General features: G+C 42.9%; 1 long non-coding RNA gene across 2 annotated transcripts; it reads left to right on the plus strand.

The window, feature by feature from the left end:
* The first annotated feature begins 2,610 nt into the window (after positions 1 to 2,610).
* Positions 2,611 to 14,094, plus strand: LOC147355006 (uncharacterized). Of its 2 annotated transcripts, none has more exons than XR_015144137.1 (3): positions 2,611 to 2,828; positions 7,070 to 7,211; positions 13,637 to 14,094. It is a non-coding gene; the product is annotated as an uncharacterized LOC147355006 (long non-coding RNA). The 2 variants fall into 2 exon arrangements; XR_015144138.1 differs by lacking the exon at positions 2,611 to 2,828 and adding an exon at positions 2,842 to 3,205.
* Positions 14,095 to 17,873: the final 3,779 nt, after the last annotated feature.

The following is a 17,873-nucleotide window of genomic DNA, read 5'->3' on the forward strand; positions in this document are numbered from 1 at the left end:
CTACTTCTCCTGTACCTCCCTACATCTCTTAACAGGTAAAGCTGTGGATACTTGTGTGTATCACCCTGTCTTTACACCCTGTCTTCACATACATTCTACCTCATCTTAAAGACACTCAAGTATTTTTTGATCCATAAATCCATAAAGTAGCTGCATTTATAAATTTTGGTAAGTACAAGTATATTAAATATAAAATCATAACATGTTCACGTTGAAATAAAAATGAATTATAATTTAAAAAATTATTTTATGTCATTTTGTTCATTTCATTGAGTGGCTTCATTTCATTCAATGACTTAGTGTAAACTATAGCATGCGACCCAGTTGCGGCCAGCAGTCTGCTTCTGTATGACTCTGACCTAGAACAGTTTTTATGTTTCTTTTTTTTTTTATTGTGGTAAAATACACATAACATAAAATTTACCATTTTGACTCTTTTTAAGTGGCTACAATTCAGTGGTGGTAAGTACGTACACACTGTTGTGCAACTGTCACCACTGCCCACCTCTGGGACTTTTTCATCATGCAGCTGAAGTTCTATGCTCATTAAACACTAAGTCTCCATTCCCCTTTGCCCCAGACCCTGTGCTACTAATAGTGACCACTATTCTACTTTCTGCCTCTGAATTTGACTCCTCTAGGTATTGATACTGTATAGAAGTGGAGGCATAGAATATTTGTCCTTTTGTGTCTGACTTAATAGCAACCCACTCCAGTACTCTTGCCTGGCAAATCCCATGGACAGAGGAGGCTGGTAGGCTGCAGTCCATGGGGTCGCTAGGAGTCAGACACGACTGAGCGACTTCACTTTCATGCATTGGAGAAGGAAACGGCAACCCACTCCAGTGTTCTTGCCTGGAGAATCCCAGGGACGGGGAAGCCTGGTGGGCTGCCGTCTATGGGGTCGCACAGAGTCGGATACGACTGAAGCGACTTAGCAATACTTCACTTAGCATAATGTTTTCAGGGTTCATCCGTGTTGTAGCACCTATCAGGATTTCCATCGTTTTAAAGTCTGAATGATATTCCATTCCCCAATGTTCACAGAAGCATTATTCACAACAAGCAAAAAGTGGAAACCAATGTTCACAGCCGCATTATTCAAAATCGGCAAAAAATGGAAAGAATCCAATTGTCCGTCAGCAGATGAATGGATAAAGTGTGGTTTATACATACGATGGAATATTGGTTTTGTTCTCAAAGAGTTGGACACGGCTGAGCAGCTGAACACTTTTGCAGTATTGCACTGTATGTATCAACCACATTTTGTATATCCATTCGTTTGTCAAAGGACAATGGGGTTCTTTCTACTTTTTGCCCATTTTGAATAATGCTGTTGTGAACACTGGTGTATGTACCTGGAGGAGGAGGTATGGATATGACCCTTCTCTGCTGCTTTTGACCTTGATCAGAGACTCCTCCTTCCTATCCTATTGGACACTAACAGTGTCCAGTACTGCTTATACATTGGGGTACAGGGGAAATGGGGGATTGTCAGTTCAGTGGGGACAGAATTTCAGTTTTGCAAGATGTAAAGCGATCTGGAGATTGGCTGGATAATGTGAATATACTCACTTCTTTTTTGGCTTTTACATTTTTAAAGTTGTTAAAAAATATTTAGACATATTTACTATCTGGCCTTTTATAGTAATAGTCTTCCAACTCCTAATTTAGAATAAATTTCAAAAAGTTTATAATAGGCTGTTATGAAGTTGCTGAATGAATCTCAACATAAACTTCTGCCATTTCTTCACGAGGAGTGTATTTAAATTTCAGCAGACTTTCTCACACTTAATATTTAGGGAACTCTATACTTCTGTCTCCAAATCAACACTCAAAAATCATGTTTTTGTTGTTGTTGTTATTAGGATTTGTTTTTGTGTCTAAGTAGGTCCAGGACAGAAGGTTTTGGGGTTTTTTTTGCCACACCATGTGGCTTGTGAGATCTTAAGCCACGAGATCTCACAAGTGGTTGGGAGTTCCCTGAGGGATAGAATCTGGGCCCTGCAGTGACAGAGGCAGTCCTAACCCTGGGCTGCCAGGAAGTCCCAAAGGTCCTTTTCTTTAGAGTCGGGTCACATGAAAGAAAAAGCCCCGCCATGTATAATTAGGTAGAAAGTAACCCTGACCCTAAGCCTGAGACTGGATGGTGGATACTTTTCTGATTCTACTCTGAGCAGGCTCTCAATGTCCTTTAAACCTCAGTTTGTCCCTAAATCTTGTTTCATTGCACCCTTAGAACTTAGTAATTTTTTCATGGTGTTCTTACGGCCAGTGAAATTTCTAGTAGCTCCATTTATTAAGGAATTTAAGTCCAAACAACCTAATTGTAGACATTCATATAGTGTCTAACCAGATGTCTCTCAAAAATTTAAACTCCCTCATCACTCTCCCAACTTTTTATTTTTGTATTTGTTGTTGTTTTTTGTTTTGCTTTATGATCACCCAGCATTGGCAAGTTCCCTGATCAGGGATCGAACCTATGCCCCCTGCATAGTAGGTGTGGAGTCTTAACCACTAGACTTCCAGGGAAGTTGCTAATTTTCATCTTCTTGATTCAGGTTTATTCTATCAGTACATTAACTTTTATGTTGGCTTTTCTTTATAAAGGCTCTTTATTTAAACTACTGAAATATTTAAATAGCACATTTGCTGCCTTCTTCAAAAGCATGTTACTGGAATTACTGGATTCATGACTGTCAGGATCTCCAATTACCTCACAAGAAAGGTGATAAAGTATCTTAAGCCACCTGATAATCCTTAGTGCGGTATATGTTGTTGTTGCTCAAGCGAAGAAGACGCTGTAAATGGTGCAAACGACTTACTTGGTAAATAATACATTACCTTGTCTATAAATTATTACTCATGAGATGAACTTTCCAGTAGCTCTATCTGATGGGGAAGTTTTCCTTTTTAATTGATTTTTTATTTTCAAACTGGTTTAAGTGACACTTGAATATCAAGTCACAGGATAAAAGCAGTGTGAAAAGTTTTAACAATTTTGAGATTCACGGCTAGATACTTTAGGAGATTTGGGAGGAGAAAAGGTGTGTTTGGTTAGGAAAAAGATTCTGTGCATTAGCGAGAAAACATTTTTTATGGAGACAGATTCTTTTAGGATTTAAGCAAAAATCCCCGTGTCATTTAGTGTACTTTAGATGCTCGACTGTGGTGATCCCCACAGAAAGAAGGCTTTCTTCGTGAGGTAAGGAGAATTCATGGGAGGATTTTGCCCTAGGGTGGGAGAAGTTTCCTTTTTCACATGTGAGCAGAGCTCTCTGTGGAGCTTTAGTTTTACCTCTTACTTTTTTCATGCATTTCAGGCTATATTGGTTGCCCTGAGTAAACTCATGAGCACCTGCTCTACATGGTTTTATGTGGGTTGAACATAGGGGTGGGGTGAGGACTGATTCCTCTCCTGCCCTGTAGAGTGATACTCTATGCATATTAGTCACTCAGTTGTGTCCAACTCTTTGAGACCCCATGGACTGTAGCCCGCCAGACTTACTGGAGTGGGTAGTCATTCCCTTCTCCAGAGGATCTTCCCAACCCAGGAATTGCACCTAAGTGTCCCGTGGTGCGGGCCAATTCTTTACCATCTGAGCCACCAGGGAAGCTCTTATTCTGTGCACGCATAGCTCTATGTGGAGTTCACCAGGCTAGGGCCTGTGTAATTGGTGCTTCTATTGATATTTTTGTATCCTCTTTACTTTGTAGAGGTAAAACTAGAGTTTGTTTCTTTTATTCCTAGAGTGTAAACCTTATGATTTGTACTTTTCAATTTTCTCACTTGAAGAGGAGAGGAAAACGGGCGCAGTGTCTGTTTTCTCCCTTCTTCCTTGACACTCTTCCTCAGATCCTTGCTAAGTCAGGATATACGAATCAAGCAAGTGTCCCAGAACTAAACTTTTCAATTTTCCTTATTCTCAGGACCCCTGGGTGTGTGGTCAGTGCCCTCAGGAAGAAAGACTTAGTACAAAAATACCTTGCCTGACATATTTTCTGTTGCTGCCATAAAAAATGACCACAAAATTAGTGACTGATGTAGAAACACATGGCTTCAGGATGCTGGGTCGTCGGGTTAGGAGTCCTTGGACTGTTAACAACTGTGAAGGGTCTGAGATTTGTACCCATTTGCAAGTGAACAGGTCTGCCTGCTACAGTTTCATAGATACTGACAAGACCTGAGTTATCTGGACCAGAGACAAAGGACTTTTCTATGAACAGCGCAGCAGGGGGTAAGAGCTTCGGGTTTCATTGGTTCCTCTTGCCTCCCAAGTCACCCAGAGGTGTGCTGTACTGGAAGGAGTTTGCAGCTGAGGAACTCAGAGCTTAGTAAACCCCCATCTTTTATAATGACCTGAAAGTAAACCTGTCAACCTTTGCCCTGAAGAGAGACTTACCTCCTAGTCGGGAAACACCTGTGTTCTTTGACCTAAAAGGGAATGCTATCTCTGCCTCCCAAGGCTGTTTCAAAGTAGAAGTGTTAATCACTCAGTCATGTCTGACTCTTTGCAACCCCATGGACTTACAGGAGACTGTAGCCCGCCAGTCTCCTCTGTCCATGAGATTCTCCAGGCAAGAATACTGGAGTGCGTTGTCATTCCCTTCTCCAGGGGATCTTCCCATCTCAAAGACCAAACCTGGGTCTCCAGCATTGCAGGTAGATTCTTTACCATTTGAGCCACCAAGGAAGAAAAAACAAGTATATACCTATATTGTTAGATTTCACTGGGACCCGAAATATGGTGAACTATCCTTGGGCAGGGAGAAGCCAGAGAAAACTCCAGTGAAGGTCCATAGTATTCCTAGTGTGCAAGCCTGTTTGCTATATGAATATCCTTGAAAAGCTATTCCAGAACAAAAGCATATAGAAATGCCATGGAGAATTGTCCCCCAGTAAAGATTAAAGTGTTCTTTGGAAGGATTGATGGTAAAGCTGAAACTCCAGTACTTTGGCCACCTCACGCGAAGAGTTGACTCATTGGAAAAGACTCTGATGCTGGGAGGGATTGGGGGCAGGAGGAAAAAGGGACGACAGAGGATGAGATGGCTGGATGGCATTCCTGACTCGATGGACGTGAGTTTGAGTGAACTCTGGGACATGGTGATGGACAGGGAGGCCTGGCGTGCTGCGATTCATGGGGTTGCAAAGAGTTGGACACGACTGAGCAACTGATCTGATCTGAAAGATTAAACTTGGAGAAGGCAATGGCACCTCACTCCAGTACTCTTGCCTGGAAAATCCCATGGACAGAGGAGCATGGTAGGCTGCAGTCCATGGGGTCGCTGAAGGTCAGACGCAACTGAGCGACTTCACTTTCACTTTTCACTTTCATGCATTGGAGAAGGAAATGGCAACCCACTCCAGTGTTCTTGCCTGGAGAATCCCAGGGAAAGGGGAGCCTGGTGGGCTGCCGTCTATGGGGTCGCACAGAGTTGGACACTACTGAAGTGACTTAGCAGCAGCAGCAAAGATTAAATTGGATGACCAGGTGATTTGTATCACCAAAATTACACATTTGGTGAATGGTAGCCTGACTTGAGTAGACCTGATGGAATTACTTGCTTTCCCTCCCCAAGGCAGTTTTTAGACCTAGAACCATTTTAATAAAAGTGAGGCCACATACCCCTGAGGAAGGTCTGAGATAATATTGAAGATACATTCCATGAATCTTGTCTCAGATTTATCAAAGGAAGTATATACAAGGTAGAGGGAAACAGCCACACCTTTTATTATTATCAAACAGTTGTTTTGAATTAACACTAGTTGGCAAATAATTCTAAATAATGATTACTGTTGTGCAATTCAGTCATGGTTGGTCAAACTAGGTGATTTGAAGAGCGTTCAATGGAGGGACTTAAAAAAATTTTTTTATTGGAGTATAGTTTATTTTTATGGACATCCCTGGTGGTTCAGATGGTAAAGTGTCTGACTATAATGTGGGAGACCTGGGTTCGATCCCTGGGTTGAGAAGATCCTCTGGAGAAGGAAATGGCAACCCACTTGAATACTCTTGCCTGGAAAATCCCATGGACGGAGGAGTGTGGTAGGTTACAGTCCAAATCATGTATCCAAGATTTGGATACAACTGAGCGACTTCACTTTCCCTTTATAGTTGATTTACAATGTTGTGTTAGTTTCAGGTGTATAGAAAAGTGAATCAGTTATGCATATTATGTATTCACTCTTTTTTAGATTCTTTTCCCATGTAAGCTGTGACAGACTATTGAGTTCCTTGTGCTATACAGTGGGTCCATATTAGTTGTCTGTTACATATATAGCACTGTGTATATGACAGTCCCAATCTCCCGTTGTGTCCCTCGCCTTCTCTTATCCTTTGGTAACCATAAGTTTGTTTTCTACATTTGTTACTCCATTCCTGTTTTGTAGGTAAGGTCATTGGAGCCTGTTTTGTAGATTCCACATCTAAGTGATATCATATGATACTTGTCTTTCTGTGTCTCACTTACTTCACTCAGTGTGACAATCACTAGGTCCACGTTGCTGCAAATGGCATTGTTTCATTTTTTTTTATAGCCCTAGTGTGTGCTCAGTCATGTCTGACTCTTTGCAGCCCTGTGGACTGTAGCCTTTCAGGCTCCTCTGCCTATGGGATTTTCCAGGCAAGAATATTGGAGTGGGTTGCCATTTCCTCCTCCAGGGGATCTTCCTGACCCAGGGATCAAACTCGCATCTCCTGTGTCTCCTGTGTTGCAGACAGGTTCTTTACCACTTGAGCCATTGGGGAAGCCAGGCCAGAGTACTAGAGTCAGTTGCCATTCCCTTCTCCAGGAGATCTTGCCAACCCAAGAATTGAACCCAGGTCTCCCATATTGGAGGTGGATTCTTTACCAGCTGAGACACCAGGGAAGCTCAAGAATGCTAGAGTGGGTAGCCTATCCCTTCTCCAGCAGATCTTCCTGACCCAGAAATCAAACCAGGGTCTCCTGCATTGCAGACAGATTCTTTATCATATGAGCTACTAGGGAAGCCCTTCTTTTTTATAGCTGAATATTATTCCATTGTATACATGTTCCACATCTTTTTTATCCATTCCCACTCCAGGGACTATTTACAAAGATTTGTTCAAGGAGCATAGAAACCACTTGAGATGGTGCAGTAATAGCAAAGAGGAGGATGCAGTTACTGGAACACAAAGGTGGGGAGGCTGTGTGGAAGGAATGGGTCATCTAAAAAGTGCTATGAGGTATGTATGATATGTACGTACCATATGTATATGATACATATGTATATCTCACTGAAAGACTTTGCTGGACATCTGAAGCTAACACAACATTGTAAACCAACTATAAATCACTTAAAAAAAGATTGACCAAAAAAGATATGACAATAATGAAGTGATGTCAGCTGTGGCTCTCATAATATCACTTTTGGAGTATAAAATAATTCATTTATTTTGAAAAAGTAGTTGTAAAATTACTTACAATGTTTTACTTCCTTATAAAACTATAACCCAGCAAGTATTAGGATTTTATCCAAGAACAAAGAAGACATATTCACAAAGAAACAGAAACATATGTTGGCAGATACATAGATAAATGATTGTGATATACTAGGAATCAGATCAGATCAGTCACTCAGTCGTGTCTGACTCTTTGCGACCCCATGAATTGCAGCACGCCAGGCCTCCCTGTCCATCACCAACTCCTGGGGTTCACTGAGACTCACGTCCATCGAGTCAGTGATGCCATCCAGCCATCTCATCCTCTGTCGTCCCCTTCTCCTCTTGCCCCCAGTCCCTCCCAGCATCAGAGTCTTTTCCAATGAGTCAACTCTTCGCATGAGGTGGCCAAAGTACTGGAGTTTCAGCTTTGGCATCATTCCTTCCAAAGAAATCCCAGGGCTGATCTCCTTTAGAACGGACGGGTTGCGTCTCCTTGCAGTCCAAGGGACTCTCGAGTCTTCTCCAACACCACAGTTCAAAAACATCAATTCTTCAGCGCTCAGCCTTCTTCACAGTCCAACTTTCACATCCATACATTACCACAGGAAAAACCATAGCCTTGACTAGACGAACCTTTGTTGGCAAAGTAATGTCTCTGCTTTTGAATATGCTATCTAGGTTGGTCATAACTTTCCTTCCAAGGAGTAAGCGTCTTTTAATTTCATGGCTGCAGTCACCATCTGTAGTGATTTCGGAGCCCAGAAAAATAAAGTCTGGCAGTGTTTCCACTGTTTTTCCATCTATTTCCCATGAAGTGATGGGACCGGATGCCATGATCTTCGTTTTCTGAATGTTGAACTTTAAGCCAACTTTTTCACTCTCCGCTTTCACTTTCATCAAGAGGCTTTTGAGTTCCTCTTCACTTTCTGCCATAAGGGTGGTGTCATCTGCATATCTGAGGTTATTGATATTTCTCCCGGCAATCTTGATTCCAGCTTGTGCTTCTTCCAGTCCAGCGTTTCTCATGATGTACTCTGCATATAAGTTAAATAAACAGGGTGACAATATATAGCCTTGATGAACTCCTTTTCCTATTTTGAACCAGTCTGTTGTTCCATGTCCAGTTCTAACTGTTGGTTCCTGACCTGCATGCAAATTTCTCAAGAGGCAGATCAGGTGGTCTGGTATTCCCATCTCTTTCAGAATTTTCCACAGTTTATTGTGATCCACACAGTCAAAGGCTTTGGCATAGTCAATAAAGCAGAAATAGATGTTTTTCTGGAACTCTCTTGCTTTTTCCATGATCCAGTGGATGTTGGCAATTTGATCTCTGGTTCCTCGGCCTTTTCTAAAACCAGCTTGAACATCAGGAAGTTCACGGTTCACATATTGCTGAAGCCTGGCTTGGAGAATTTTGAGCATGACTTTACTAGCGTGTGAGATGAGTGCAATTGTGCTGTAGTTTGAGCATTCTTTGGCGTTGCCTTTCTCTGGGACTGTAATGAAAACTGACCTTTTCCAGTCCTGTGGCCACTGCTGAGTTTTCCAAATTGGCTGGCATATTGAGTGCAGCACTTTCACAGCATCATCTTTCAGGATTTGGAATAGCTCAACTGGAATTCCATCACCTCCACTAGCTTTGGTCACAGTGATGCTTTCTAAGGCCCACTTGACTTCACATTCCAGGATGTCTGGCTCTACATGGGTGATCACACCATCGTGATTATCTGGGTTGTGAAGATCTTTTTTGTACAGTTCTTCTGTATATTCTTGCCATCTCTTCTTAATATCTTCTGCTTCTGTTAGGTCCATACCATTTCTGTCCTTTATCGAGCCCATCTTTGCATGAAATGTTCCTTTGGTATCTCTGATTTTCTTGAAGAGATCCCTAGTCTTTCCCACTCTGTTGTTTTCCTCTATTTCTTTGCATTGATTGCTGAAGAAGGCTTTCTTATCTCTTCTTGCTATTCTTTGGAACTCTGCATTCAGATGTTTATATCTTTCCTTTTCTCCTTTGCTTTTCGCTTCTCTTCTTTTCACAGCTATTTGTAAGGCCTCCCCAGACAGCCATTTTGCTTTTTTGCATTTCTTTTCCATGGGGATGGTCTTGATCCCTGTCTCCTGTACAATGTCACGAAACTCATTCCATAGTTCGTCAGGCACTCTATCTATCAGATCTAGGCCCTTAAATCTATTTCTCACTTCCACTGTATAATCATAAGGGATTTGATTTAGGTCATACCTGAATGGTCTAGTGGTTTTCCCTACTTTCTTCAATTTAAGTCTGAATTTGGCAATAAGGAGTTTATGGTCTGAGCCACAGTCAGCTCCTGGTCTTGTTTTTGCTGACTATATAGAGCTTCTCCATCTTTGTCTGCAAAGAATATAATCAATCTGATTTCGGTGTTGACCATCTGGTGATGTCCATGTATAGAGTCTTCTCTTGTGTTGTTGGAAGAGGGTGTTTGTTATGACCAGTGCATTTTCTTGGCAAAACTCTCTTAGTCTTTGCCCTGCTTCATTCCGTATTCCAAGGCCAAATTTGCCTGTTACTCCAGGTGTTTCTTGACTTCCTACGCATTCCAGTCCCCTATAATGAAAAGGACATCTTTTTGGGGTGTTAGTTCTAAAAGGTCTTGTAGGTCTTCATAGAACCGTTCAACTTCAGCTTCTTCAGTGTTACTGGTTGGGGCATAGACTTGGATTACTGTGATATTGAATGGTTTGCCCTGGAAACGAACAGAGATTATTCTGTCATTTTTGAGATTGCATCCAAATACTGCATTTCGGACTCTTTTGTTGACCATGATGGCCTCTCCATTTCTTCTGAGGGATTCCTGCCCGCAGTAGTAGATATAATGGTCATCTGAGTTAAATTCACCCATTCCAGTCCATTTGAGTTCACTGATTCCTAGAATGTCGACATTCACTCTTGCCATCTCTTGTTTGACCACTTCCAATTTGCCTTGATTCATGGACCTGACATTCCAGGTTCCTGTGCAATATTGCTCTTTACAGCATCGGACCTTGCTTCTATCACCAGTCACATCCACAGCTGGGTATTGTTTTTGCTTTGGCTCCATCCCTTCATTCTTTCTGGAGTTATTTCTCCACTGATCTCCAGTAGCATATTGGGCACCTACTGACCTGGGGAGTTTCTCTTTCAGTATCCTATCATTTTGCCTTTTCATACTGTTCATGGGGTTCTCAAGGCAAGAATACTGAAGTGGTTTGCCATTCCCTTCTCCAGTGGACCACATTCTGTCAGATCTCTCCACCATGACCCGCCCATCTTGGGTTGCCCCACAGGCATGGCTTAGTTTCATTGAGTTAGACAAGGCTGTGGTCCTAGTGTGATTAGATTGACTAGTTTTCTGTGAGTATGGTTTCAGTATGTCTGCCCTCTGATGCCCTCTTGCAACACCTACCGTCTTACTTGGGTTTCTCTTACCTTGGGCGTGGGGTATCTCTTCATTGGCTGCTCTAGCAAAGCGCAGCCATTGCTCCTTACCTTGGACAAGGGGTATCTCCTCACCACCGCCCTTCCTGACCTTCAACGTGGCATAGCTCCTCTAGGCCCTCCTGCACCCGCTCAGCCGCGGCTCCTTGGATGTGGGGTTGGTCCTCCCAGCCACCGCCCCGGTCTTGGGTGTGGGGTATCTCCTCCCGGCTGCTGCCCCTGACCTAGGACGTGGGGTAACTCCTCTTGGCCGCCCCCCTGACCTGGGACATGGGGTAGCTCCTCTCGGCCATTCCTATGCAGTCACCGTCTGGTACTCTCGGCCGCTGCCCCTGACCTCGGACGTGGGGTGGCTCCTCTCGGCCGTGCTCAGCGGCGCCTGTTGCAGCCGCCTGCGCTTTAGCGCACTGGTAGGAATACTACGTAGAATAAAAGAAAAGAGCAAATTCCGAATCCAGCTTAAATGAATCTCGAAAATGCTGTCCTAGTGAGACTGGAAGAGGGCAGGGCACAACCTTTAAAAGAATGACATAGCCCCAGGGCATGACGTAAACTGATTAGAACCAATGAGGTCCAAGGTGGTGAACTCAGCTTCCACTTGACCTCGAGCCTCAGTATACGCTCACTGTAACACACCCTGGGTGCCATGACTCTAGTTGTTGTTGTTCAGCTGCTGAGTCATATGCAACCCGGTGGACTGCTTCACCCCAGGCTCCTCTGTCCTCTACTATCTCCTGGAGTTTGCTCAAATTCATGTCCTTTGAGTCAGTGATGCTGTTTAACCATCTCATCCTCTCCCACCCCTTTCTTTTGCCTTCAATCTTTCCCAGCATCAGAGTCTTTTCTGATGAGTCGGCTCTTCATACCAGGTGGCCAGAGTATCGGAGCTTCTGCATCAGTCCTTCCAATGAGTATTCGGGGTTGATTTCCTTTAGGGTTGACTGGTTTGATCTTCTTACAGTCTAAGGGACTCTCAAGAGTCTTCTGTAGCACCACAGTTTGAAAGCATCAATTCTTTGGTGCTCAGCTTTCTTTATGGACAAACTCTCACATCTGTATATGACTACTGGAAAAACCATAGCTTTGACTATATGGACGATGACCACGGATGCGGCTAAGTCTTGTCAGTCGTGTCCGACTCTGTGCAACCCCATAGACGGCAGCCCACCAGGCTCCCCTGTCCCTGGGATTCTCCAGGCAAGAATACTGGAGTGGGTTGCCATTTCCTTCTCCAATGTATAAAGTGAAAAGTGAAAGTGAAGTCACTCAGTCATGTCTGACCCTTCGAAACCCCATGGGCTGTAGCCTACCAGGCTCCTCCATCCATGGGATTTTCCAGGCAAGAGTACTGGAGTGGGGTGCCATTGCCTTCTCCAACAATGACCACAAAGGGTCATAAAGTGATCTCATGGTAGGTGGCCCAATTCCTGGAAATCCCCACCCCATCCCCAAAATAGCTAGAATACTCCTCCTGCTCATTAGCCTAAGTAATTACCCATGTCCATAAAATCTGACAACTGCATACCCCGGGGCCTCTTTCCTTCCAAGATGACCCACTCTGTCTATGGAGTGTGTTTCCATCCTGAATTAACCTTCTTTCTCTTTACTATGGCTTGCTGTTGAATTCTTCCCTGTGCGAAGCCAAAAACCCACACGTGGGGGCTGTCCCAGAGGCTTGGACATTACCTGGGGTCTGACCGTCCTCTTGCATCTCACTCTTTTTCCTGCAACATCGGAAGGAGGTTAACATCTGAATGATAAGAGTTAATGATGGCTGTCCCAAACCTGCTCATAAAAGCAATAAAAACACTGGCCAACACTTGCCAAAATTACCTTTTCAGGATTCTGGATATTAACTAAAGGCTCGCAACAATCCTAGGAGTGTTTATTCAAGTAAAAATGTCATAATCTTGCTAAGAACTAAAAAAAAAAAAAAGAGTTATGACTGTCTGTGGAGGGATGGTCCCTCCAAGGGGAGCAGAAACCATTAGTGCAGGACTCCACCCTCCTGCCTTCCATGATCTCACATTCATGTTTCTTATTGACCCAACCCAACTGAGAACCAGAGGACAAAGGTGCCTGTTGATGTAGTCCAAGCACATGAGCCTCCCAGGGCACAGAATGCAGCAAAGAAGGTTAGGGGATGGATTTGGAGTGACACAGCCAACCCAGTGTAACATAACCTGGGGTCTCCAACTTCCAGGATCTAATGCCTGATGCTCTGAGGTGGAGCTGATGTAATAATAATAGAAGTAGAGTCCACAATAAGGGTAACACGCTTGAATCACCCTGAAACCATCGCCTCTCCCCCCCGCCCCCCCAGGGTCCGCTGAAAAGTTGTCTTCCACGAAATCAGTCACTGGTGCCAAAAATGTTGGGGACCGCAGCAGAGAAGGCATGTGAAATAATAGCTTAAAATATCCTGACTCCCCAACGTTTCCATTACTTGACTAACTTTTTTATTATGAGAGGGAATGAACTGGAAATCAGTTGTTTGGGACATAAGTCTGCCTACATCCCTTTGATAATAAACAGTGTTGTTTATTTTCATTCCACTCCTGTGTAAGTGCATCGTTTACATCATTTCACGTGCTAGTGTCCTTCCGAAATGGGCTGATACTTCACCAGCATCACTCTTTTACCTGCAGAGAGTGATTTGTTATAATTGTTTAATATGCCCTCAATTTTATGTGACCACTGAATTGGCCTGCTGCAGGGTTGACCCAATTATTTCAGCCATCTTCACGTTTGGTTCTCATCACTGCAGGTTGAATGGACTGTGTGGCCATCTATATCAATAACGAAGGGACTTGCACGCAAATGATAAGATCAGCGGTGCCATAGCCTGGTCGTGCTGCACAGAAACAGTCTTCTCAAGAATCAGTTTTTAAAAATCAGCAGAAGGAAAGATGCTGACCCTCTCCAATTCTTTTCCACTTGAATTTTCAGCTACACTGTCACCAGCATTTTTTTTTTTTACAGCTAATACAGTAGGACAGGTGTCCTGAAATAAGTGCCTGTCTTTGGAAAGAGCAAATGGGTGACAATATCTAGATCTGAAGTTTACAGCAACACTGAACTGACCATACTGGTTATCCTCAGGGAGCCCAGAACTACATGACATATATTTTCTGAAAAGAGGCTGAAATCAAGCAGAGTGAGAGCAAAATTTGCAACTGAAGACTAGTTAAAATTTTATGCAAAAATATATAATACTGAAATGAGGCATGGTGGTTTGGTTTTCTTTACAATTATAGTTAACCCTTAAAATCTCTAATAAAGAAATATCATGGTATATTACAATAGTTATATCTTTGTCATCATCACTAATGGCCTTATAAAAAATTTCAGCTTTAAGGGGGGAGCTATAGTTTCTTAATCAGATTATTTTGATTTTAGGAGATTTGTGTGTGTGTGTGTGTGTATGTGTGTGTACAATTACAAATTGTTATATAGAGCAGGATTTTATTTTTGCTTTTTCCCCAAAGATGGTTTGTAAAGCTAGACACTATCTTATGGAAACCTACTGATATGAACTCATATTTCTAATATTCATATTATTTATTTATTGCAAATATGTTATATATTATTGTTGTTTAGTTTTGAAGTCATGTCCAACTCTTTTGAGACCCCATGGACTATAGCCCGCTTTTGTCCATGGAGCTCTTTGGACAAGAACCCTGGAGTGAGTTGCCATGTCCTTCTCCAGGGGGTCTTCCTGACCCAGCAATCAGACCTGCATCTCTTTCATTGGCAGGTGATTCTTTACCACTGAGCCACCTGGGAAATTCTCATATTATGTATTACATGTAAGTAATATAGAATAATATTTATTGAGGAGACCACATCATCCAGTTTAGTGCTGACTGAAAGAAAAGGATTTCTTTGGTCTTAACTGGCAACACTTTCAAGAAGAGTTATCAGTGTTACAACTTATTACCTCTCAGCTGCTTTTCTCATTACTTTTTTTTTTTTTTTTGAACTTTTGCTCAAGGGGAACCTGTAAGCAGATAGAGCAAGGAGTCCCCGGGGTGGGGTCAGGGGGAGGAGGACAAGACATAGTTTTCTTAACATAAGAGAAGCTATTTTAGGCTGAAGTCATTTTGTGATCTAAGACAATTCTTGCCATTGTAGAAGAATAGACCTTAGGAATTAAAAGATTTTAAGGGAACCAAAGAAAGTAAAAACAAACAGTTAATAGCAGGCTAGGGAGACAACGGTACCAGGAGACAATATATCAGTTGTAAAGACTCCCAATTCTGTTCCAAAAGTAGAGATTGGCATGGAGCACTTTCCTGAGCTGTTTCGCAGAATTCAAACCACTCAAGCACCAGATTAACTGGAACCTAAGGAATGATGCTGCTGACCTTTCTGACCCTTGTGACTCCAGTGAACCCACGCCTGGACTCTGTCAACCTGTTGCTGCTGCTGCTACTGCTGCTAAGTCGCTTCAGTCGTGTCCGACTCTGTGCGACCCCATAGACGGCAGCCCACCAGGCTCCCCCATCCCTGGGATTCTCCGGGCAAGAACACTAGAGTGGGTTGCCATTTCCTTCTCCAATGCATGAAAGTGTAAAGTGAAAGGGAAGTCACTCAGTCGTGTCCGACTCTTAGCAACCCCATAGACTGCAGCCCCCCAGGATCCTCCGTCCATGGGACTCTCCAGGCAAGAGTACTGGAGTGGGGTGCCGTTGCCTTCTCTGCTGTCAACCTGTTACCCTAGTTCTATACAGAATTTTCCTCTGCTTAAGCCCCTTGATGAATATGCATATATCACTCACACCCCTCATGAGTATTCATGTATCCTTAGCTTAAAACCTCCTTCTAAATCTTGTAAGAGACCATGATGACCCATAACCTACTGCTCACTAGATTGTATAAACTGTGAATAGTACATCTTTTAGAATATTTGTTTATTTATTAATTGAAGGATAATTGCTTTACAGAATTTTGTTGTTTTTTGTCAAACATCAGCATGACTCAGCCACAGGTATATGTATATTCCCTCCTTTTGGAACCTCCCTCCCATCTCCCTCCCCATCCCGCCCTTCTAGGTTGATAGAGAGCCCTTGTTTGACTTTCCTGAGGAAACTTTTTAAAAGATGAGTATATCTTTTAATGGACAGCCCTCTGTCTCAAAAACTTATATAATTGCTTTGACCTCTGATGGACAGAGGCTGTTCCCAGGTTATAACCCTCAAACTGGTTCAAATAAAATCTTCCATCTCCTTCTTTGATCACCTGATTAATTTTTGTTGACAAGTGGAATAATGTCTCTTATGATTCTCTGATACCTCTTCTCCAGCTGTCCACTGTTGCTATTTACTCTTATTGAAGTATAGTTGATTTTCAGTGTTGTGTTAGTTACAGGTATACACCAAAAGGATTCAGATATACACAGTACCTTTATTTTTTTTGGCATGTAGCATAGAGTTCCCTGACCAGGGACAGAAGCTGTACCCACTGCATTGGAAGTGTGGAGTCCTAACCACTGGATCACAAGGGAAGTCCCTATAGTATCTTTCCTGACTATTTGGGCCTCTTGATTATTCTTTATTCTGTATCTTTCATTTAGTAGTTAGAATATGCTGTCATAAAGAGTTGGTTATATTCTGTGTTTGTATTCTAAACACTCAATCAAATTTTAAAAGGCTAGGACTGTGTTTTATACACTGACTTTTTCTATTATGCCTGGTACAGTGCCTTATAATAGTATGCTCAATAGATATTAGTTGTTGTTGAAATTCTGGAAGGAAAAGAAACAATAAACTTCCAAGCCATTGTTTCACTTTGCTTTGACCTTTCTTTCTAGTTGAAGGTTCTTAAGTCTGAAACAGTGTCAATAGCAGTTTGCATGATTTTATCAAGTGTGGGTGTTTGTTTTGATTTGTTGCTGTTGTTTAGTCGCTAAGTCACGTTCAACTCTTTTGGTGACCCAGTGGATGGTAGCCTGTCAGGCTCCTCTGCCCATGGGATTTCCCAGGCAAAAATACTGGAGTGGGTTGCCATTTCCTTCTCCAGTGGATCTTCCCAATCCGGGGATTGAACCCACATCTCCTGCATTGCAGGCAAATTCTTTATCACTTGCTAAACCAAATGTACTTGAGAGTGAACACAGACTCCTGCTACGTGTAAGAAATTAGAAGGAGCTTTGATCATATTTACTGCAGTGGATGATCAAGGGCCAGTATTGAACAGTGAGGAGAGCTCTGCACCAGGAGTCAGTGTGGGCTCTTCTCCAGATGTGTAGACTTGGTCATCATTTTGTGTATTTTCTAAGGTCTAGTCATTTAGGACATGCCAAGGCATCCCTCTTAAGGTGAAGGGCAAGTTGTTGCATCTACTCTGTATCTGTTTTCTGTTGCTAGGTAACACATTACCAGAAACTTAGTGGCTTACAACAATCCAAACCGATTATCTCATGATTGACGTCAAAGCTCGGCCACTGTGCACCAACACTGAATTGAATCCGTGAGCCAGAGTTTTGGGTGAAGTAGAAAAGCGTGGGTGTACTGCTTTGCCAGACAAAGGGGAGCACAGTGGGCTAACGCCCTCAAATAAATACATGTGTCCCACCATGGAGGCAGGTGGGGGGGCTTGGTGAGGAGTTTTATAAATATGGTTCAAGGGGAGGGGAGGTTGCTGATAAGGATAAGGGTGTGTGCAGGGCCAGCACTCCTTCAATCTGGCCTCAGATGGTCTGATGAGCTTTTGTGATTCTCAAGGTTATCAAACTGTGACCTTGTGTCTGGAAGGAAGAATGCATCATCATGTTAATGTTTCCCATTTGTTGAGGGTTTTAGTTCTTAGGCTTCCCTGGTGGCTCTGAGGTTAAAGCGTCTGCCTCTAATGCGGGTGACCTGGGTTCGATTCCTGGGTTGGGAAGATCCCCTGGAGAAGGAAATGGTAACCCACTCCAGTATTCTTGCCTGGACAATCCTGTCAATGGAGGAGCCTGGTGGGCTACAGTCCATGGGGTCGCAAAGAGTCAGACATGACTGAGC

The sequence above is a fragment of the Bos grunniens genome, chromosome 17, assembly GCF_055505025.1.
Source record: "Bos grunniens cultivar Pamir isolate PY7600 chromosome 17, Bosgru_T2T1.0, whole genome shotgun sequence".
Classification (NCBI taxonomy): Eukaryota; Metazoa; Chordata; class Mammalia; order Artiodactyla; family Bovidae; genus Bos; species Bos grunniens.